Source organism: Simochromis diagramma, unplaced genomic scaffold, assembly GCF_900408965.1.
Source record: "Simochromis diagramma unplaced genomic scaffold, fSimDia1.1 OVJJ01000596.1, whole genome shotgun sequence".
Taxonomy (NCBI): Eukaryota; Metazoa; Chordata; class Actinopteri; order Cichliformes; family Cichlidae; genus Simochromis; species Simochromis diagramma.
In genome coordinates this window covers 17,614,356-17,637,811 of record NW_024387245.1, presented here as the reverse complement: position 1 = coordinate 17,637,811, position 23,456 = coordinate 17,614,356, and the positions used below count along the sequence as shown (strand labels likewise).

General features: G+C 37.9%; 1 protein-coding gene across 2 annotated transcripts in view; it reads right to left on the bottom strand.

Moving 5' to 3' along the window:
• cntfr (ciliary neurotrophic factor receptor) overlaps positions 1-12,374 on the bottom strand; it is a 207,545-nt gene extending 195,171 nt beyond the window's left edge. Inside the window, exon 1 of one of the 2 annotated variants that reach the window (XM_040000229.1) lies at positions 12,134-12,374. The gene's annotated coding sequence lies outside the window, so the exon portion shown is untranslated. The other variant, XM_040000230.1, reaches the window with a different exon arrangement.
• Positions 12,375-23,456: the final 11,082 nt, after the last annotated feature.

Below are 23,456 nucleotides of genomic sequence, written 5' to 3'. Positions count from 1 at the left end.
TTCTATTTTATTGATCCACTGCTTAGCTCTAAGTAGCTGATATGTCTCTCTCTCTGTGCCATACCCATACAGTTTGAATTTGAATACGTGCTACTAGCGCCAGCTGATAACTTAGCATTCTACCTTTTCATCCATATAAGGCAACTTTTATCTTTCAAAAAACATCAACATAGCATCAGCCAAAGTGCTGATGATTTAGTTTAAAAGTCCGGAAAGTAAAGTGTCACATCTATCTTTTATAATGCCTATGACACATTTGCATGTGTTTGTGTTGATGATTATGCTAGGCGTCATGCTATGATCTATCTTCCTTTTTTTTTCAGGGTGACATTAAAATGGTAACATACTGGCATACAGTAAGATACTAATCACCCATTAGTCTGTAAGTGAAAAAGCCCACCTACCCAGATTTAGAGGAGAAAAACAAGTTAAAGAACAAAAGTGTTTACATACTCACAAAACAGTCTCTGTGTTTAATGGAGCAGTAAGGCTTCTTTTGTCTACTTGCAACAAAGTTGTGTGTGCACTTTTTTCTATACTTTATATTCATTTTCTTTTCATTTTGTGCCTGTTGTTTGTCAACAACACAGGAGACACAAAAACAGGTTATGTAAATAATCCTCTATTCACACACTTTCACTTTTGTGCACTGCAATGGTGGTGTGTGAGATGATTCTTTCCTTTCACCCTAACCACCTGTTGTGTGAAGTTCAGTGCATTAGACAACTATTGCATTCTGTGATGACAAATACGTTGCAAAAATAAAAACCCAAACCCCTAATCAGGTGCAGTAAATCATCTTTTTTTCCTTCTGCCTTTTCTGTGAAATGAGTCAGACGAGGGCAGACATACATGGAGACAAGTTTAATAGAGCGTTATATACTATTACCAAACCGGACAACTGAGCAACTATAGTTTAAATATTATTTATTGGGTGGGTTACCTGAAGCAATCAGAGAAAATTGTAAAAGAAATAATCACATCTATAGAATGATATTTATTTATTCATTTATCTATATGTGTTCAAAAATTGCTTGCTTTTGCAACGTATTCATCTTCATAGGTTTTATGTGGCTTTATTGCAACAGTATAAAGCACCTGTCTACTTAGTGGCTTTAATGGAAACTCTATTTCAGACTTCAAGGAAACTTTCTGGATGAATGAAAATTGCCAAAAAGAAATCGTCCATTAAAATGAAAGTTGAAATGATTAACATAGTAAAAAATAAAACCCTACAACCTCAATACTTATACTTATTGTAGCAGACATCAATTTCTAGTTGACAAATAAACAATACATTTAATTTTAAATTAATTAGAATAATTAAGTCGTCATGAAAACAACTTCCGCTTACCTTTGTTTTTTGCATGCTCAGCTCTTGCAAACAACTAATCCCTTGTGAACCTCGGTGATAGAACCTGACAGGGTTGCCAAGCAATTTGGGATATGATTGCAAATCTATTAGAGGAACATGGAGGGACTGTCAGATCCATATAACATGTTAGGAGCAGATGAAAACATCTCTCACTGTAGTGTTTGGGCCGACACTCTTAAATAAAACATCCCTCTCATAATTATGTTTTTTGATGTTTAAATCTCCGCATATTTCTTTTGCCTAATCTGCAGAACAGGTAAACCCATTCCCCTTCACACTCTTGTCTCTTTCATTCACCCTAAAGTTTCTCTCCCCCCGTTTTCCTCTCTCTTTCTAAGACCCCACTTTTCTCACTTTAATCACCCTCCCTCCCTCTTTCCTTTACCCCTTCTCTTTCTCTGCCTGCAGTAGCTACCCAATAAAGGATGTTGTTAATATCATTAGGCAGACTTCCTCTCCGGCCAAGCGCCCAGCCCACTCCCTTTCAGCCATAATCAAGCGTGCACACTAACTATCAAAGGAGACATTGCTAATAAACTACCACAGTGGAGCAGAAAAACACACACGTACGCTCCTGCCGAGAAAATACTGTTGGCTAAGCGCACTAAAATAAATGTGTGCGTGTGCATGGTTCTTGGGGATAGGATTGTGGGGTGTTGGTGCGGGTTACACAGACAGCACTAATAAACTATACTCCAAAGGCAAGCAGTGTAATGCAAATGTGCCACTTAAGTATACTAAATTAATTGGGGGCGAGGGACATGTACATAACCAGACATAGCTAATAAAATATGCTGTGAGAAGTGGCAAATACTGTCAGTTTAGTGGGTTTAAATGATAGATTGGAGGGGGGGTAGGCAAGTATGAGTTTGGACTGCAGACATTTGCTGTAAATCACTTTAAATCAGTCCTAAAACGGTTGTGCACATTGTCAGCTATATAGCTTGAAAGTGTTTGGTCCTGACAACTAAAAGCTACAGTGCATATCACTAGTTAAACATGATCTAAAGGGAAAACGTGATGCAATACTGTAAGCATGGAGGACGTTTAAACAAGAAAAAGAAAGGCAGGAGGCCAATGACATGAGGCTGTTAATACAACATGCTGTGCAAAAAGAGCAAATCTGTGCACACAATAGAAAGAAACATCGCATTGGCTTTTCCAGTTTTTAAAGTGCTTTTGCTGCATTCTTTATTCCTTTAGATAAAAACAAAGACACAGATATGTTAACTGATGCAATAAATAATAAAGAAGCTGGAAATATCCATCCGTTTGCACACCGATTTCTTTTACCTGTTAAATAAGATTTCCAGTCTCTCAGGTGTGCACTCTTTCAAATCAAATGCCGACACCTGTCTTGCTGAAACTAAAACCAAAGTTTCCCAATTCTGCAGAGTTGAAGTGCAGAGTTCCAAACTTCATCTGACATAAAAACTGTGTGCTGGAAGCTTCATGACATGATTTTACACGGTTGATCGGCTCCTGTGAGTGCAATGTGTATGTGAGCCAGTACCAAGTTTAATTCTTAGAATTAGAGACTACTAAATTGTCAAAAGTTTTAGAAAGGAACAAAAAATGGCTATATAATGACAGCTATGTTGCACCAATCATCCAGCCCTAAACATCCTACCATACAGATTAGATTGTATAAAAAATATTAAAATACAATGACCCAGTTTAAATAGTTCAGCCCCCTCTTGTGCACCGACAGCAGTTGGAACTTTTCAGTGTTATGTGGCCACTACTGAGCTCCACTGTCATGCTTTATTTATCCCTTTCCCTTCTGCACTGTAATGGAAATATAAAAGGGTACATTGATTAGTGTTTAAGGATCAGGCTTTAATAGATTAAAAGCCCTCGGCTCAGAGAGAGGCACTCACTCACTCACACACAGACATACACACTTGTACGGAAAAGTAAACTTATACACACACCAATAGGCAAATTTATGGACGGATATTGAAAGAGATGGACACAGTCAGTAACACAGAGTAGCTTCATTCATTTGGTTGAACAAAAACATTGCATGGACAGAAAACTGAGCATACATATCTGGAGCCAGCAGCGCAAAAAGCCAGAGCCCCAAGTCTTTCAGCAACCAGCTTTCTAACGTATTTCAGATCGGATGGGGGGGGGAAATTAATAAATATCTGTAAAACAAAAACGAAGACAATACAAAGTGGGGACCATGGTGCTAATATCCCAGTTGATTGGGAATTCATGCATTTTGAACTTAGTGCATTATTAATAATGTGGCATGGTCCCAGACAGTTTCCACACACATACACACAGAGGGGTGATGTCAGTAAACGTTAGAAGGCTCTGTTTCAGCATCCCACTGTAGTTATTTTGATAAAATGTGTTTCGCATTATTACACACACACACACACACTACACTTTATGCACTTGCTTTCAGGGGATGATACACCATCATCAAATCTGATACACAGCATCCATTTTGACATGTTTGAAAACACCAAGTGATTGAAACTGTACTTCTGAGAAATGGCATAGTCTACTTAAAGTGCATCCCCCCTCTTCATTTATTCTCGCCTGCCCTTGTCTCCTAGCTGAGAATTTAAATTCCCACCTATACCTTCATTGTCACGTCTTAACTCCAAGAAGCACCTCAACTCCAAACCTATCCAGCATGTCCCCTTTCATTTTCTCTATCCTTTGCAGCTCTTCCTTTTCTCTGACCTCAATCCTGCAACTGGACATAATGGTGTTCTAGCATTTTATGTGCTCTTCCTTTTTCCCTTTGCCCAGTCATTTCTCCAGTCTTTTCAAGCTTTGCACTCATCACAGTCATGTCTGCTGATGGTCTTGCCTAACCTTTAATCCTCCCCCCCACACACACACACACGCACACACACACACACACACACACTCCACACCATTTTCAATTGCTACTACTCTTCCTCCAATGTTTGACCACAATCACACTTGATGTGTGCCGACTTTCTCTCTCCAGCTACTTTCCTTCAAGTTCCAATCATGCCCAATGGTATCAGTCTGTTAAAATGTCTTCTGCTCCATAATTGAATCTCTTGTGTTCTTATACTTTTCTTCATCCACCCCTCTGACCAAAACCGCTTTTGTTGTTAGCCTCCTCCTCACCTCTTGACTTTTCATTCCAGTTCTTTTCTCTCTTTTTATCTTTCCCTCAAGAAGACATACTTGTAGCTATCCCAAGGCTTAATCTTGGCCATCTCTTGAATTTCCCTATTCTGCCTCAGGTGAGAAAATCTTTGCCTTTTCTTAAACTCAACTTTTCCATTTACTTCTCTTCACTTTATCTTCCCCTTAAGAATTGACCACAACCTACTCTATTAGTACTTCCACCTGATGTCTGTGTCTCACTTCTTCAGTTGACAGCTTTGCTCAAGTGCATTCAAGATTAAAATTGGTTATTTCAGGAGAATGATCAAATTCCCTTTCACTACCATTTCTTTCAGTTGGCCAGTTGGTGCTTTTATTGTGATCTGTTTTTTTTTACAACACAGGGGATAAATAACAGTAAAACCCACACATTAAACAGTGCCAACAAACAAGAGTCATGGCCATTTTACACAAAAGCACTGCAGTTACTTATCAGTCCAATCTAAATGTTGAATGTAAGTAAGCTACACATCGAACGGGTCTGTGTTTACTAGGAGTCTAACCAGGATCCTAAATCTCCGAGCTGCTCATTGAACACACTGAATTTTGGACCTCTTCATTATGCTTATACGTTTGATGTCTTAAGGAGCATTTTTTTACACCAATTATCTGACAAATAATATGGTTTGCTGTGAAATTAACAGCAATAACACAATGTCAAAGAATAATGAGCTTCAAGTTTGTTACTGTTAAATGATAACTTAGTAGTCAAACTTATCTTCTAGAAGGAGTTTCTGCATCTGATAACTGATGACAATGGCTCTCTTTCACATGAAGTCCAGGATTTAAAAAAGTAGTAAAGCGTTTCTACGAATGGTGCACGTGTAAGCCGGAATAAACTTTAGACTGTATGTAGTCTAATGCTCTTTTAATGTCCCATTATACTGATCATAAATGCATCCCCAATCTGTTTATAGGAGCTCTGTGTAACCTCAGAACACTATTGTGGCTAATGACACATGCAGCCTTTAAGTGGACTGCTGTGTTGCTCATGTCTGCACACAGTTTGTGCTTGCACACTTTGTGCGAGCTTGCATCAGCCAAAAATAGTGGTGAGACATACAGAAACAAAGGAGAGTCGTATCCTTTTGATTTCTGAAGAAAATTTGGCCTGAATCCTTCATATTGAAGTGACTCCTTCAGCTGCTAGGGGTACCTAGTACAATCAGGGGAGGTCTGTTTTTCAAGTTAATTATTAGCCATTTGTTTGCTGAAAATAAAGTGTTTAACAGGTGAAATAGGTGCTATATACTCTGTACCAGCTACAGCAATGTAACATGTGCAAATGAGCTAAAACAAACAACATTTTCAGTCACCTGGCATGAACAGATTTTAACCTTGTAATACAGTGGGAATTTTCACAAAGCAAAAAGGATATTTTCCAGCTATTCTTTTATGTGCCGTGAATGCAAGATAACACAAGAAAGTTATGATTATATTTTATATCTTACATATGGAAAAAGAAAATAATGTGGCTGACATGTGCGTAGGGAAAATATAAAGATAGCAAGTTAGTCAATACAACTGAGCAGTTAAACTCACAATACAGAGGGATTAGTGGATGCACCACACGGCACGCATACACCGCCCCCAGTATGATTCTCCCACATCATGTATCCCTATACAGCATACATAGTGTACTACATTATACAGTTTCCTTAAGGCAAATTACCTCCAACAGGTTATTCTCAAGTTGCATTTATATAAAATGCAGTAAATCTGAAAAAACAGTTTAAATATTTAAAACACAAGCCCTGAAAAATATAGTAAAATACACAAATTGCACTTGGCTGTGTAGATAACAGTGTGTGGCTGCTGTCAGGTACAGCACATTTTCCTCTGGTATGCTAACAGAATGTGAATAGCCTTCAGAAGCTGTGCGCAAATCCACCTCAAAGTGTTTGCCCCCTACTGGAGGAGGCAGCTTTTGTTTGTGTTTGAGTGTGTGTATGTGTCTAGAAAGCTGGGAGCTCGTGTTGGGGGGGGTGTCAAGTGATGCATATTCATAAACTTTTTTTTCTTGATTTCCCTCCTTTTATCCCTCATATGCTTTGATCAGAAAGTTAGGAGTCAAACTCTCCCATCGCCTGGGCTGCAAGAATGCTACAGGGGCTGAATAGAGAGCTGTCTAAGGATAAAAATACAGCCGAGCCAAGCAGATATGCACAGTGTGACACACACTGACCCACTAGCACACACAAAACTTGACAGATAAAAAGGCTGTTTCTCAAAGACAGAGAAACAAGCAACTTGACAAATAGAACAAAAAGAACATTGAAAACATTGAAAAGCTCAAGCTTAGAAAAATGCCGGGCCACATGCAAAAAGACTTAAAGTTTGTCTGTCTGTTTGTGCGCTTGCTATCACAACCCCATACAAAAAAGGCTTTCTTTTAAATAAACATTCAACCTTTTTTTTCAGAATTGAAGGTCCTGATTCAGTCTTTTATGGCATTAGAGAAAGGCTTAATATCTGCATGTTCTCGACACTTTAAAAGTGTACAAAGAAAGTACAGGAGCTCTTTCAGATTACCAAAATAATTACACACCGACTCTCCCTCTGAGCCAGATCTTTGTGCACAGGGTGTAGAGAGGAAACAGTCGTAAAATGTAGATCTCTGAAATGCATGTGAGGCGGCTTAATTGGGGCCAAATCTTAACAAAATCTTGTCATGTTTTCACACCCTTAGGTGCAGTTAGATAAAAGCACACAGCAAGTGGCACATCTAACTAAAGAGAGAGAGGGTAGACAGAAAAAGCGTGGGAGCTGTGCATTGCCAGAGAGAACGCTGACTTTTTAATGTGTGGCTGTTGGGAGGCTTGTTGCATTCAAAGCTCTCGCCTGCATTTGTTTCACAGCGGCGTATAAAATGTCTGTGATGCGTACGTGTACACACAAATATGCTTACCAAAACCTCATATTTATTTCTCGCTGTCCATTCTACTATAGTTCCATTGTTGGGTTAGTGCTTGAGAGCATTTCATCAAATCTGAATCCAGCATTAAATCCACTTATTAAATCTAAATCCTTTCAAATCCCTTATTAATTGCAATTATCGCCATCATTTGTGTTATATTTACACAAGCAGATGAAGATCTAAATATTGAAAACTAAAAGATTTAGATCAGATATTTTTGTTAGTGGAGAAAGCTCAAAAATAACAGTTAGTGGTATGCTAATTAATTCTGATCCTGAAAGTGAGATGAGCAACGGGCACAATTTTCATTGTAAATATGTTTAAACTACTTCTTGGAGTACCCAATTCTGCGCTATTAATTTGATAATTATCAATTATGGATTTGTGATTATGACACTGCACATACTGAAGCTGATCTCACATCTTCAAACAGATTTCTCACCAGAGAAGAACCAGGTGCACATTATGATCCTTCGGTTAACTAATTGCACAACAGCCAAACAACCATCAATATAAAGCAACAGTTGTTTTAACAATGGACAGTAACTTTTTTTCCCTCTTTTGAAATATGTTTGATTTTTATGATGAGGAAAGTCTTTGTCTCTCCGTACCTCCCCAGCTCTCCGTCCAACCCTCTCCACACCAGCTTCCAATTTGTAGCCTTTGTGTACATTACAGCACTGAGAATTACGGCCCCCATGCCCTCCTCTGATCAGACCCATGCTTGGACATCTGTCGGAGGATGTTTATCCAGGCAGTAAGTATGTTAGGGGAAATATTATCCTAGTTTTATCTTACCTTTCTTTTGTGTTAAATATAAACATCGACATTGCAAAGTGGGGATTGGACAGGAGAGGCGGGGAGCAAAAAAAAAAAAAAGAACAATGGCGCTATAAAAGGGGAGTGTGAGCAACGAAAACAAAACAAAAAAAGAATAGATTGCAGAAGAAACCTGGACTTGGGAGGTGATGAGCTGGGTGGGGGACGGGGTGGTGAAGGGAGGAAGACAGTTTGAGAAGTGTGTAAATCACACTTGTAGGTGATAATTACAGAAACACATTTAAATCTTTCAGTTTAACAACTTTAAAATTACACCACGGTGTTCTTGTCGGTCACTACAGACTTCTCAGTAAGATGTAAGCAACGTTTTCTGTCTTATTTTCCAAGGTTATAAAAGAGGCTTTCCCCCTCTGCTGCTCAGAAATTCCATTCCTCCACCAAAAATGTCTTAATAGAGACAGAAGTAGTAAAACTTCCAATTTCAGAATCAATGTCCAAATGTCTAGACAGGTTTTTACAGTCTATTAAAAATCAATATACAGTTTATGTGTAGCATGGCTGTTTAGTGCTTGGCATACAGGCATATACAGACGGACACACAGATGCTTACTATGCACTCAGGCACACACAACCAGTTCTTCATCTCTTTTTCTCTTCTTCTTATCTCTAGCTCTCTCCCTCTCTCTTTCACGCACACAAACACAGAAATATGCACAAACACACTCGAAAGTTGATGCACACATAGACCTTTTCCTGTCTGGTGTTGCTTCCAGCCTAAAACCAAACCATGTGTGGGAGCTATTCTGTGCTGGCTTAAACTGTATGCCCCATTGGTGATAGGTCCTTCCACTAAAGACTGGAAAGAGGCTTATTGGAAAGATATGGTTGGGTTCTTTTTACCGCTTTCTGTCATATGACTTCATTTTGTGTTGTTGACAGCAAGGCTCTTTCATTTATTCTTTGCTTTTCTTTTCTTTTTTTTTGTCTATTTTATTTGGTAATCAATATCATTCGCCTGCTTGGCAGTAACGTTCTTATTTACAATGCCAGAAGTACGGGTGCTGCACCCGTAAGTTTTATTATATATTCTGTTAGTTTTTAAAATTCTATCATTTTCAGTTAAATAAGTTTAGAGATTCTTCTGTTATTTAGATTCAGTGATGTCCCTGCCCACATTGTGGTCACCACCCTTTGAAACAAGGGCAAATATACACAAAACCTGGCTATGCAAACTGGAATTTTACTTCTTACTGAATTCTTGAAAGAAAGAAAAAACATAGCAAAACCAAGCAAATTCTCAAAATCAGCAAGCTGCTGCTAAAACACTCACAATGAGAACCCATGTATCTTGGCTCTGTCTTTGCTGGCAAGAGTTAGGCTAACATATATTAAGCTAACAATTCGATTTTAATGGCATGGTGAAAAGTTTTAGAAACTTGAAACTAAAAAAAGCATACTTTTGGAGTATCTCTTGGAGTATCAAAAGGTAAGACCAGTTTTTCACATTCTGCTAATATACAGTCAGCATTAATGATAAATAGCATGTTATTAAGTGTTAGTTGATTATCTCATGCCCCTGACTTTCCAGAGAATGTAATATTCCTCTGATCGTCAAAATAGTTTGTAAATGTGGCTTTCTGAACAGCCTGTGGAGAGCTGCCATTGGCTGTTGCTGTTATTTGAGGAACTGTGGTATCCTTGTTATCCGCTCATCATTGATTTTGCAAAGAAAGGGTGACCCAACTCATAGTGACATCTCCACAGCACCTCCTACAAGAAGCACATTCTCACGGTTGTTCTGATTTAGACCCACTCTCTATCTACCTATCTTTTCCTTGCTTGATTTTTTTTTCCCTATCAGCCTTTCTATTTGCACACCCTCCTATTCCCCCTCCACCTCCCATCACTCCCTCCTACTCCACCACCAACAAGGCATGAAAACGGCGCTCCATTAGGAGTGCCTGGGCTAAGCCCAGTCAGACACATACTGCTTTGATCAGCCGTGAGCTGGGCTAAACACCCCACTAAACTCCCAGTCTGAGAAAGGGGGTATTGGGGGGAGAGCAAAACTAGCAAAAGTTAGTTAGAGATGGGACCGGGAAGATCAAAACAAAGAAATGAGATGGAAATGATGACAGGATAAAAGAGAAATGCACTCAAACATTCTAGGAAGAACTCATTTTTCCCAAGCTGCCCACGTATGTCCCCCCATCACTTTTGTCTTCTGTCATATTTTCTTTCACATCTCTTTTTTATCTCTTGCATGCCATCCTTTTCCCCCCGTACAGGCAGCCTCCTAAATATATTGCTAACAATTTCAGGTGTACAGCTCATACAAGTTAAGGAAGGTTTGAATTAATTCCTGAGGTAGCATAATTGGTACAGAGAAGATGGCATATTAGAAGCCCCCTCAACAAAGTGTGTCTCTTTTGTCATTAAAAAAAATATTTCGTACCCACTTCTGCACTTGTGCATGCACACTGACACGCACAAACAAACACACACGTTGTGGAAGAGGAAAAAAGAAAGGCAGGAAGACAAGCCCTGTGACAGACGATACATAGAGACCAGACCTCCATAACTGACAGCAGTTAAAAAAGAAAAAGAAAAAAAGAAAATCCAGAGCTTTCAACATTCAGACAGGCAGATACTAAACCAGCAGCAGCAAAAGAACAAAAACCTTCGGTCTTTTGCTCCCAAGGAGTGAAGAGAAAAGGGATTTCCGCTCAGTGCTAATCAATCAGGTTGTGATAATGGCTCCCATGCCTAGCTGTCGACTGGAAGGGTCAAGGCATCCCGTGACCCAGCACCCAGGGCTCAGGGGCCAAAGCCCCTCTCAGAATAGCACCCCAGGACAGACTCCCTGGGCTAATTGTCCAAGCCAGTGTCAGCCTTTTCAATGCCCCCCCTTCTACTTTCGCCTTCATTCCTCTGTCTTTCTTCTCACTTTCCCTCCCCTCTTTCCCTCCTCACAACTCTGCGATCCTCTCTCTTTCTACGCAACTAAGGAGTCTACTAAGTATGCCAGCATATACCAGCGTGGGGGAGAGAAATGAGACAGAAAGCAAGGAGCTGAATGAAAGACCTTTTAGAACTGAAGCGACACAGATGAATCAAGGGAGCTGTGTACACGGGAAAAAGTTAATGAAATAACAGAGACAGAAAAAGACAGTGAACAGGGAGAGCGTGTCAAAGAAATATCAGCGGCTGCATCAGAAATGAGCGGGAGGGAAGTGAGAAGGGAGGATGAAAGATGGAGGGGGGGCAGTAGGACAGAGAGGGACAGAGGGATACAAAGAGAGTGGGACAGAGGCGATACGAAGAAGGGGAGGCTTTAAAACAGTCCCCTTTCTCCCAACACATCACTCATATCACTGGAGTGCAGTGACAGGTCTATCTACTTCCATCTGCATATCAATAGGTTTCTATTAATCATAGCCAGAGCAGCGTGTGTCGCAGAGAATCTGCTCAACATCAGTAGACTGACCATCACAATGCAGCTGGCATGCAAGAAATAAAAAGAAAGAAATGACACACACACACTCTCACACACACACACAGAGCGCAAGAGTCCGAAACAAACCCCACTCCAGCTCCGCGCAATGGCATTCCTCTCATTCCAAGTGCATGCTGCTAATTAACAGCATTAGATCCCACAGACAGAGGGAGAGATTGATGGAGAGGTATTCCAGTGTTGCACTAGAACCACATCTGTGCTCTCTTCTGTCGTTTCTGGCTGCTCTTCCGTTCTTATTTATTTACTTGCCCCCCCCTCAAAGCACCTTCTATCAAGTCCCTCTCCCTTTCACAGTCACTGTCACATCCCGGTCAGACAACGCTGAAGAAGAGCAAAGTCCGCAAATGTGAATAACATATGACAATCAAAATTGGTTACTCACTGGGAACCTTTTTCTTTTTCTGTATTTCTTTTTTTCAGAGCTGTCAATCGTTATCCTCTTCTCCACTGTAGTAAGGGGAGTGTGTCTATCCTGGCGAGTGTGTGGTGTCAGTCCACTAGAGGAAAGTTGCCGTCTGCGTGCGTGAGCATGTGTGTGTGTGCGCGCGCGCGTGCGTGAAGAGAGGAAGAGAGAGAACGGGTGCGTCTGTCTCTGTGTCTCGCACTGCTCTGACTGAGCGAGCCGAGGCTGTTTTAAACAGGCTGCTCTCCCCATGTGACCAGCCCAGGCACAGGCAGGAATACATTACTGAGATACACACGCTCTCTCTCTCTCTCTCTCTCTCTCTCTCGCTCCCTCTGCCCATACACACACCGTGTCCACAGTGCACCCCCTAGCCACCACTCAGGGTAATGTTGGGAAAAGCCCTCACACACAGCATGTGCACGCCCACACAGACACAGATATTTATGTCCATACATATGTGTATCAAATACGTATGAATATTGTTTTGATGCACTTTGGACAAAAATTTCCATACTCTATTTTCTTTTTTAATTTCACATATTATATATAAATATATATACATATATATAGCTATATATAATTGTTTTTCCAAGTGACTCTAACTTTTCTTTTCCTGAAGTCTTGGTGGTTTCTTCACACCTGGAAGCACTGACCTTTTCAGTAATGGAAACCTTTTAAAGCTGACCTTCTGTTCTGAAGCTGATTCAACTGCACCACAGCTACTACACCTTAAGGAACAACAATGGAAAACACAACAGATGAAGTGCTTTGAGTGAAATATAGTAGCTACGAAGAAGTGCATTTTCAAAAAGCCAAATATAACTTTAAAAGTTTAAACCTTTCATGTGACGGTATGACTTTGGAAGGCGATAGATTATTCTCTTTAAAAATGCAGGTAGTACAGTATTCAGACTGCAGATATACCAGCAGATATCCAATGAGTTCCTGAAAGGATTTATCTTTAATGTTCGACTTCAAGTGGCAAACTTCTGTTCTTGAGAACCTTTGACTGAAATAAATCTTTTCTGTGATTCCACAAGGAGCAATGTTCCAGGCTGAAAAATGAAACCAATGTGGAAGTGTCAAATACAGCTCCCTAAATGGTTACTGCAAGTGGGCTCCAAAAGTTAGCCAATCCCTAATTATTTCCAGGGACAAATGCTAAACTTCACACTGGAAACAAATATATTTATAAACAGATACAAAAACAAACAAACAAACAGGGGGGGAAACACTGTAGCTAGAGGCTCAATATTGACTACTTTAAAATATTTTTAAAAAATCTGGCTAAACAGTTGAATGCCCGATGATCATCCAAAGCCTTATTTTTGACATTTTTTAAAAATTATGCTTTTGAAGATAAATTTAATTATTATATCAATTTATTTATTTTTCTAATCACTCAAAATTGTATTGAACCGTGACCCCATAATAGGGTTTGGGGGATATGTTCGAATAATTCAGGTGGCCATTTTTAGTTCAACAACCAGCAACTGACAATTTGTGCATCTTATGAAATAAATGAACTGTGACTGAAATTAAACAAACACATACAAGTGAGTAAACAGGTGATAATATGATGGGATGGGATCTATGAAAGAAGCAGCAACATATAGAAAGGAAGAAATGAATAGCTCTGGAAGCTGTAAGACATAGGAAAGTAGACTTCAACATTGGTGCTACAGTATTAAATATCCACCAAACAGTACCAGATGTCTACAGCAGCGGTCCCCAACCTTTTTTGCGCCACGGACCGGTTTATGCCCGACAATATTTTCACGGACTGGCCTTTAAGGTGTCGTGGATAAATACAACAAAATAAAACTAGTACTGGTACCGAAAAAAAGAAGATTTATTCATAACTCACATGAAAAGACCCAGAAAAACTAGTTAACGATAAAAATGATAACAAAATAACGCTAAAAACCGATAAAAACCCTGAAAACCATACATTTCACACCTGAGCCTCAACTCTCGCGGCCCGGTGCTGGACCGGTACCGGTCCGAGGCCCGGGGGTTGGGGACCGCTGGTCTACAGTACTACATGGACTGGTTTTACTAATGGTAATCTCTGTATGCAATTCATTATATGTAACAAGAGCTTCATATCTGATGCTCACTTTAAAAAGATGAAGACAATCTTCTTTTCAGAGACTTTTTTGTTGTTTAATAGAAATGATTTATTCTAAATCTCTGCAGGTATTGCCACCCTCAAATATTACATTTTGCATTTCAGCAGCAAAAACAACAAACTTCCCTGGCTGTAAACAAAATTATAAAAAAAAAACCAAACAAACAAAATGTGTGCATAGAGGTGCCATTAAGGGTAACTTCATTCTTCTGTGATGTTAGACTGTTTCATTTGCTTTTGTCTCTTCATATAATCTCAGATTGACTTGATGGCATTAAAAAAAATTGGGCCTTTCTGGAGGCCATACGTCTCTGGGGTCCACACCATCTGCTGCTGAACTCTTTGTTCTTTTTGTCGCTGAAGATAGTTCTTTCGACTGTGGTTGTCAGATGCTTTGCAGCTGGTACTTGAAGTGGAAATAAGGATTGACTAGGGGGTCTACACCCCAATTCCCAGCATCTATACTTTCAGAAATGCTTCACCAAGCTTTTCCTTGGAACAATGCAACTGGATGACTTTGTTTACTTATCTACTAAATGTCAATCAGTCATGTTCAAAGTTAGGAAACAAAAAGTAATTCGGATTTCAATTTTGTGAATGAAAAGTTTCTATAGTTGTATATAAAGACTGAACAGGGTGATGGGAAAAATAAAGAAATGAATAAGAAGTAAAAACATTCATACTTAAGTTGAATTACTCTTATGTGTGACTTCTGTTCTTTTGATCCCCAACACAATTTTGCCTAGAGGAAAAGCCCATGGAGTGTCTGATTTCAACAGTGAACATCAACATATCATGATAAGCTTCACCTGACAGACAAATGCTTTAACTCATACTCAGTATTGGATGCATTCACAGCTCCACTCTGTGATTCAAAGACTGATGCAAGGCATCAAATAAAAGTTTCCAATGTCAGGGTCCATTTAGAGCAACTAGGCCAGATAGTCTCTGCAGGCACATTTCTAAATATCAGCCACACTTGTGTTATATTTGGGACTGCAAATCAGGTTAAATGTTACTTTCCACATTTCCCGTGGAAAATCACAGTCAGAATTTATTTGGTTAAAGTCAAGATAAGGTATGGATCATCAACCTCCTGACTACTTACAGGGACGAAATATGCCCACTAGTCTCCCACCTTTGACAGTAACCATCTTCTTCTTTTATTTCTTTTATTTCTTTTCTTTTCTCTGTGCTATGTTTGAACCTTAAGGAAACAGACCCATATATAAACCTAGCAGAAAAAGTAAGTTAACTTTTGTTTAGTTGAGAATTTTTGACACTTCTTCTAGAAGTACATTTGTTAGATCAGACACTGATGCTGGACTAGAAGGCCTTGGCTAACTGTCTCTGTTCTCATTCATCCCAGAGGTGTTCTATTGGGCTGATGTAAGGACTCTTTGCAGGTCAGTCAAGTTATTCCACACCAAACTCACTCACCCATGTCCTTATGGGTCTTTCTTTGTGTACTGGTGCACAGTCATGTTGGAACAGGAAGGGGCCATCCCCAAACTGTTCCCACAAGTTGGGAGCATGACATTGCTTAAAATGTCTCAGTATGCTGGCGCATTAGAGTTCTATGTCTCTACCATTTCACCATTAACAACTCTACAACAAGCTGCTTGTGACTGGTGTTTACAAGAGTGTCAATGACTTGTCTCTAGGCATGAGTGAATGGGGCTTAGCCAATTAATTTCATAGTGACTGCTAGCATCTTCCGGTAACAGCTGGCTACCAACTTTCTCTAGTACCTGTCGTTGCCAGATGGTCACAGACTGGTCTCTAGGCCTGTGCGAGTGATGTTTTAGGCCTAGATTAGTTTCCATGTCCACAAGCCTGTTAGGGTCCACTTCGACCTAAAAAGAAGTCAAAGGAACCTCAACAGGATCATTACAAACAATAGGAAAACTATTTGGTCAGGTCCAGTGATCAATAAGGACATCCTCCCCACCAATACTAATACTATAGAATACTAATTGACTACTTGACATGTGATCATCGCTAGTGAATTCCAAACAATGTTAAGCAGAATAAAGCATACCCATCCCTTCTTTGTCAAAAATGATAGATTTCAGCTGAATGCTAATCTTAACCTTTTTCCACAAATGTCTCTATAAAAGGTTTATACCAAAATTAAATGGATAATTCTTATTCACAGAGTATGCTGAATAATGTCCCTGGGACTATTATGAAGAAATTTTCCCTCTGAAATTCAATAACGTGAAATACAGGTCATGAGTTTATTCTCTTCCATGCACTAATCCTACCCAGAGATAACAAAGTAAAATGAATGTTTTAAGCAAAACGGATTCAGTCATTTCTTTGTAACGCTTTAATTCTCAGCAGATGCCAAACTCTGCCTCGGGCTCGGTATCTCATTGAATATTATCATGTTAATGAAAGCACTGTGAATGTGCGTAAAAAAATACATGGAAATAATTACCTAAAAATATTCCTATTAAAAGGTTTTTGTTTGAAGGAAGAATATGGCAGAAACCTGCATAAAAGTGTAGTCCTACAAATCGACTGCTAGCACAAGTCCAAATGTAAACCAGAAGTTCTTAAAACGTCTGGTTTAAATTTCTTAAAGAATACCTTAAAGAATGCTATTTACTGGTTTGGTTTACAGCTTTTTGTTTGTTTGTTTGTTTTTAACTGGTTTGGCTTGCACCTGATTCAGAATAGGAATGAATGAAACTATACATCCACGTGACAGAATGCACAAATGTAATATGCATTTGTTTCTTAATAATGTGGATAGTGTGGTATTATATAGGGTATTGTGTTAGCTCAGGAGGTTCTGATGACAGGAGGTTGGTATTAAATAACAATTTAATTTAAATAAAAAAAAACCCTTAAAAATGACTTCTCTTCTTGCTAGGCAATTATTCACTAATAGCTTAACACACACACACACACACACACACACACACACACACACACACACACACACACACACACACACACACACACAGGAAGTGGCACATGAATCAGAGGAAAAATGCAGCCACACAGAAAACACAAATAACAACCAGCTTATGAGACTGATATTTAAATTTTTTACCCTGGATCTAGCAACAAATTTTAAATGTTAACCATAGATTTTCTACACAAAGTGATAACTGTCTGTCTGGTGCTTGGAGCTGACCTGGTGGTATACCACCAATTATTAGTGCTTTTAACTAAGGAAACTGATGCCTGCCTCCCCCATTGGTACAGTGACAACAGTGTAGGTAAACCAAAAATCCTTTTTACTTAGCCTGAGCAGCACATTAATGAACTGGTACCAGAGCAAGCCTGAAGCTCTGTCTGTGTAACTTAATGTGGTCATATCTACTGCTTTTATTATGTTCCTCGTTTGTCATGGCTAGGAATCACATTAGCAATTTAATATGGTTTTTGAACTAGCTTGAATCATGTAATAGGACTTTGTGGCTGGCAAAGTCAGCATATAATATAAGACATCTTCAAATAAATGTTACTTCTTGAAAGAAAGAAAGAAAGAAAGAAAGAAAGAAAGAAAGAAAGAAAGAAAGAAAGAAAGAAAATCCCATGTTTTGTTTCAGTATCTTGTTCTTACTCAAGAATGTGCAGGGATTGTTTATGTGCCTTACTTTTATGACTGCGTGTGATACAAAAAACATGTACAAAGATTAGGCTGAGTGTACAGGTGCAGTTGGATTTTCTTTGGCGAGACAGGAAGATATATTGATGATGGTGTGAGTATATGAGAGAAAAAGCAAGAAATTGAATGATTAATATTCAGTGTTTATCAGTTAGTTGAGGTCAGGGAGATGGAGTCCTCCTTATTGGCGGAACAGCAACAATATTCTTTGGGCCCTGCAGCACTTGATTCCTGGAATCAGAAACAGCATCTGGCCAACAATCCTCCATCAGTGCTAAGCCAATATTTATTTGCTCTGATAAGATGACCACAAAATGTCATTGTTTGCCATGCAGCGTATGGTTCGAGTTGCCTGTTGGATTGTTTGCTTTCCCAAAATCAGAACTCTTTAGCAATGATATCACTGCAGGCTATGCTGGTGTCACAGTGTTAAATATCTGTCCACATCTTCTTATCGACTTACTTAAGTTAGACCACTGACACAATCCAGTGAAAAGGATATATAATATATACAGAGTAGATACAGTCTATCTATCTATCTATCTATCTATCTATCTATCTATCTATCTATCTATCTATCTATCTATCTATCTATCTATCTATCTATAGATCTAGTATGAGTGATCAGTGGTTTTCCATGAAGCAAGCAATCTGTCTCCTTGCATTCTGTCCCATAAGGCTCTCATTTTAGCAACTCGGCAAGGAAAGCCTTTATGATAGAGAAGGGACATTAGTTTCCATCATATCTGGTATAATAGAACAAGCAAGATGAACAGGTGTGGGTGTACGAGAAATCATTTGCTTAACCAGCTGTTTTGCTAATATGTGGTTTTCATTTTTACCTCAGCTGTAAAAGGCTGATGGGGTGTTGTCACCCTGCCAGGCGGGCAGGTGGGCAGTTGGGTGATGTAGACACCAAATTCGGGAATACAAGTTCAAATCTCGGCAAACTAGACCTACAGAGGTCAAGTTTTTTTTAATATTGGTCATTAGTACTTTTTATTTTTAAAATCTATTAATGGGGGCATCAAAAGCAATTCTGGGGATACTTTTTTCTGCAGAGTAATTACTATTAATTTTAAGCAAAATGTACAATTTGGTAATAATACAGTTTTATATATAGTGAGATATTTGTATATAAGTTTATAAGTTTAGGTATATATAAGTTTAATTAAAAAAAAACATTTCTATGTGTCTACAGTACTCTCTCTGTCTCAGGTTTCATTTGTCAAACAAAAATATTATAGTCTTACAGAAGTAACCACAGTTCTAATAAACCTGTTTTTGCACAACCAAAAGTAGCATTAATAATGTCACCTACTACTTACCTTTTTAATAAATACATTTAATGTGTCTCTTCATTATTCCTTGACTCATTCAAAAAATATGATTTTCTAGGTTAATCTGTCTTTTCACGCTCAGTCACCGTCTTCTACTTTGCATTCCTGTCATTTTTTCCTTACCCTGTTGTTTTTCTTTATCTGTGCTCCTCAGCCCTTTCTTCATCGCCCTCTCCTTCCCTCCTTGTTGTTACTTTCCCACCTTTGTATTTAAATTTCTCTCTCTTTTTTTGCCCTCATTTTGCGTCCTTTTCACTCTGTCTTCTGACAAAAGGGATACATACCATGTCTTTTCTGATGGCAATATTGTAAAAACATAAAAGGTTGGAGGTGTCAGTTATGCTTTCCTAATGCTTTTATGTGTTCACTTATTTTAATGGTAGATAACTGACAAACTCAATAATTATCACAGATAACAGAACAAAAGTACCTTTAAAATTAAAAATTTGTGTGATCATTTTTTCTGCCTTTATAGTAAAATAAGCAACAAAGAGTTCCTATTAAAAGAATCCTGAATAGTGCCCTTTTGAAGTACTCTATAATAACAACATTTTAATGCCAATTCTGATTTCATTCTTATCATTAAACTGCAGATTTTAAGTCTCTTGCCAATCTTATACAAATATAATTTTAACAATTCAACATCATACAGTTTTACCAAGAGTTCAGTCAACATCTCATGTGCACTTACACTAAATACATATACTAAACTATACTATTGTTATTCCAGTAATGCCATTTATTCTTACTGTTTTCATGGAGTTAAGATTACATGTCCAAATCTTGATGATACCCATATTTCCTGGTTGAGCATGTGATGTGGGTATCAGAATTCTAGCACTAACCTTTAAGACAGAATTTAACAAAAAACAAAAACCCAACTTACACTGGTCCACAATCATAGATGAACAAGAAAACACATCAAATTCAATTCGATAAATGTATTCTCTTTATTTGTTTTTGTCAGGCTCTTTATTTTCCTATTTTGAAAGACTGTTGCTTGACACACTTATCAAACATTCATTTCATTTCACTGCAGTTTACTGCATGTGGCGAATAAAAGTTGATGATGAACAGTACTTTTTTACAGTTATGAACCAATAACTTCTTCAGTAACTTGTTATATCACATTCAATAAATGTGATATAACTTTCAGGTTTTGGGGCCTTGTGTCTACTCCGATCAACTGTGGAGAATTTTTCTAATGATCAGTGCTGACATGTTCAAAAGGCCACATGCAGTAGCACTGCTAATTTTACACCAGCCTCATGCTAACTGGATTAAGTATAGTTTTTGATTGCCTTCACTCTGTGCCTTTTTTAAACCATCTTTATATCCAGCGTGATTTGATTCCAATTCAAATGTCATCAGTAAGGTTCATAACAAAGAGGATTTACATGCAATCAAGTTGTTTCTCTTCCAACAGCACCAGTCAAATGGATCACATCAATGTTTGAAAATTGCCAGCAATTTAGCACAGTCATAAGCATATCAGTAAGGTGAAGCATGAAAAAATTAATGCCACATGACAGTGTATCAACACCCTATGATGTCCCTTTTAAAATACGAAGAAACATGGGCAGATGACTTTGCAAAAGACATTTGTGCTTAAGTCAAGCTTGATCTGAGTGACAGAAATGCTGAAGCCTTCATCTGACTACTATTCAAGTATTTTTGTATACAATAATCTGCTTGATTACCAAGATAGTTGCTGCGAAAAAAAAGTCATCCTGTATTTGATTTGATTTTTTCCCAAAATGTTTGGCTATGAATCCTTAGAGGCAAATTACAGCTGGAATAGAGCTACTACCATTATGAAGTAAAATATTTATGTCAGTTGAATCACTTTACCAACGTTATACATGGAGCCTTAAAATAATAAGCATGCCACATACCTACTATTGTAATTTTCCTGTAGTGTTACTAAATACATTTAAATATAGATAGCTGTTAATAACATATTAACTTTACCTACTTATGATTGTTAACATCATTTTGACTCATCCTACAACATCAGCAGTAATGGCAAATAAACAATTTCCTGATGAAGTTGTTAATTTTCATCTAAGATTTGACAAAACAAGTTTTGTGAGATCAATTTCATTACAGATTGTAAATCTAAAATATACATTTGAATAAACTAATAAAAAAGTGTGCAACAAATAACATAACAGCACATCTAAAAAATGTAATAATTATATAAGAAGAACTTCATGAACTGATTGTCTTCATTTGATAACTGATCTCACAGCTGGTTACAAAAATGTAAAACACACCAGCGGTAAAGAACTATTAAACACACATGAACATTAGATCTTTAATAAGCAAACCCATGAGCTGGAAAACCTAGAGTAGTTAGAAGTCTATGGATATAAGACTGCTATGATGAAAATCAAAAATTAAAAAAACAAAAAAACAGCAAAAAAAAGAAACCCCAACAAGAACCACAGTTTGTTTTGTTAGTTTCAAAGTGTGCATAAAGCTCAACAAATGACATAGAATAAAGACAGAATGTTATATGCCAAGAGGGGTAATATACAAAATGATTCTCCTAAACGAAACACAGATTTGTAGAAAGTGTAAGTACGAGCTTGTGACTCTAATTAATCAAATTGTTGGTGTATTTATTCACAATATACTTTTCATTTCCAATGAATCCCACCTTGCATGATATAACTAAAAAAAACATCTTGTTTTGAACCACAAGTTTAAAAAGGATGAATTATATAATCCCCATACCTGCCACCACTACATGTTTTATTAGCTCTAAATGCTTAACATGCCAACAGGAAGAGGGCTCACTGAAGTTGAAACAAAATAAAGAAGAAGATTAGTCCAGTGTGTGTGGCTGGCAACATGCTCTGTTTGTCAGTTTCAATTAACCATAACACTCTTTAATCCTTATTACAATTAAAATTACAATTTGAAAAAAAAAAAAAAAAGAAAAAGCAAAGAATAGGAGGAATGCTTGGTAAGCACTGGCCTATCACACTGTCAACACTTCAAGTTTCAGTCTGAGGACATACAGTAAAATAATGTGTACAATAGCTGGAGGAATCATCTTTGAATATAAAATACTCAATGCATATGCAATAACTATTAGTGGCATAATGTTGGATAAATAAGGGTACATCGATTTCACAAACATAGTAATTGGATAAGGATGATTGCATTAACATAATTTAAATAGCAAAGCAATCACTGCATAATTCATTTTCATCATGTTATCAGACGTTGATAACTAATGTGATGTAGAAACAGCGAGTACTTTGCTTTTATTTTCTGATAAGCTTTCTTTTCAACACGTTCTTATATGCTGCTTGTGTAGCTTGGGTTTTGCTGGAAAATGTGCATTGCTTACATACTGCTTAAATTACAGAGTTTGGACAAAAAGCTTATATTTACCTTTGAAACCTTTTTTAAAGTAAAATATGATCATTCTGATCGGATCAGAATGATCATATTTTACTTTAAATTTGTTAGCTTTCTCGACCCTCCATCTACAAATGTGTTATCTAGGCCTTTGTTAAAACCAAAGTCGATTTCCTGTTCCTGTTCTTTATCAGCAATAGTGGAACTTAATTCCAAAATTAAAAGACATACTTTCTCATTTACCTCGCATAGCATATGACTATTCACATACTTTAGGCTTTAAATGCCCAAACCTTGACTTCTGTCAAATAACATTTCACAGTAATCCCATAGAACCCAGTGAGTTCTATGGGATTATTTTTCTGAATTTTAAATTTGTAAATTCTTTGAATGGAGTTATTCGACTAATTATTGTAAAGTGTACCTTTTTCTTATTGCACAAAATAATAAGTTAGAATGCAACCCAAACAAAACATTCATAATAGTGATAATAATTATAGAATCTTTGAACTGATTATTAAAAAAAATGCAAAAAACGAAGTCATGTTATTAAGCTGTGAAAAAAGAGCACAGTGTTATCGTACATCGAACCAAAGACCATCTGCTTCAAACCTTTCTTGCTCTTGTAAACTCTCATAGTTTCAGGCCTAAGTAAGTGTCTGGTTTCTATATTTATCCCAGATGAATATCAGTTTGTGTTCTCTCTAAGCCAGCTCACAGTTCAATATCCTGCTGTGTGTTAAGGGGCAAAAGAGAGACACAGAAGAACAATGACAGAGAAACGCTAGACATACATTTTGCATCAAGATATGCACACATGCAGCCCCTACA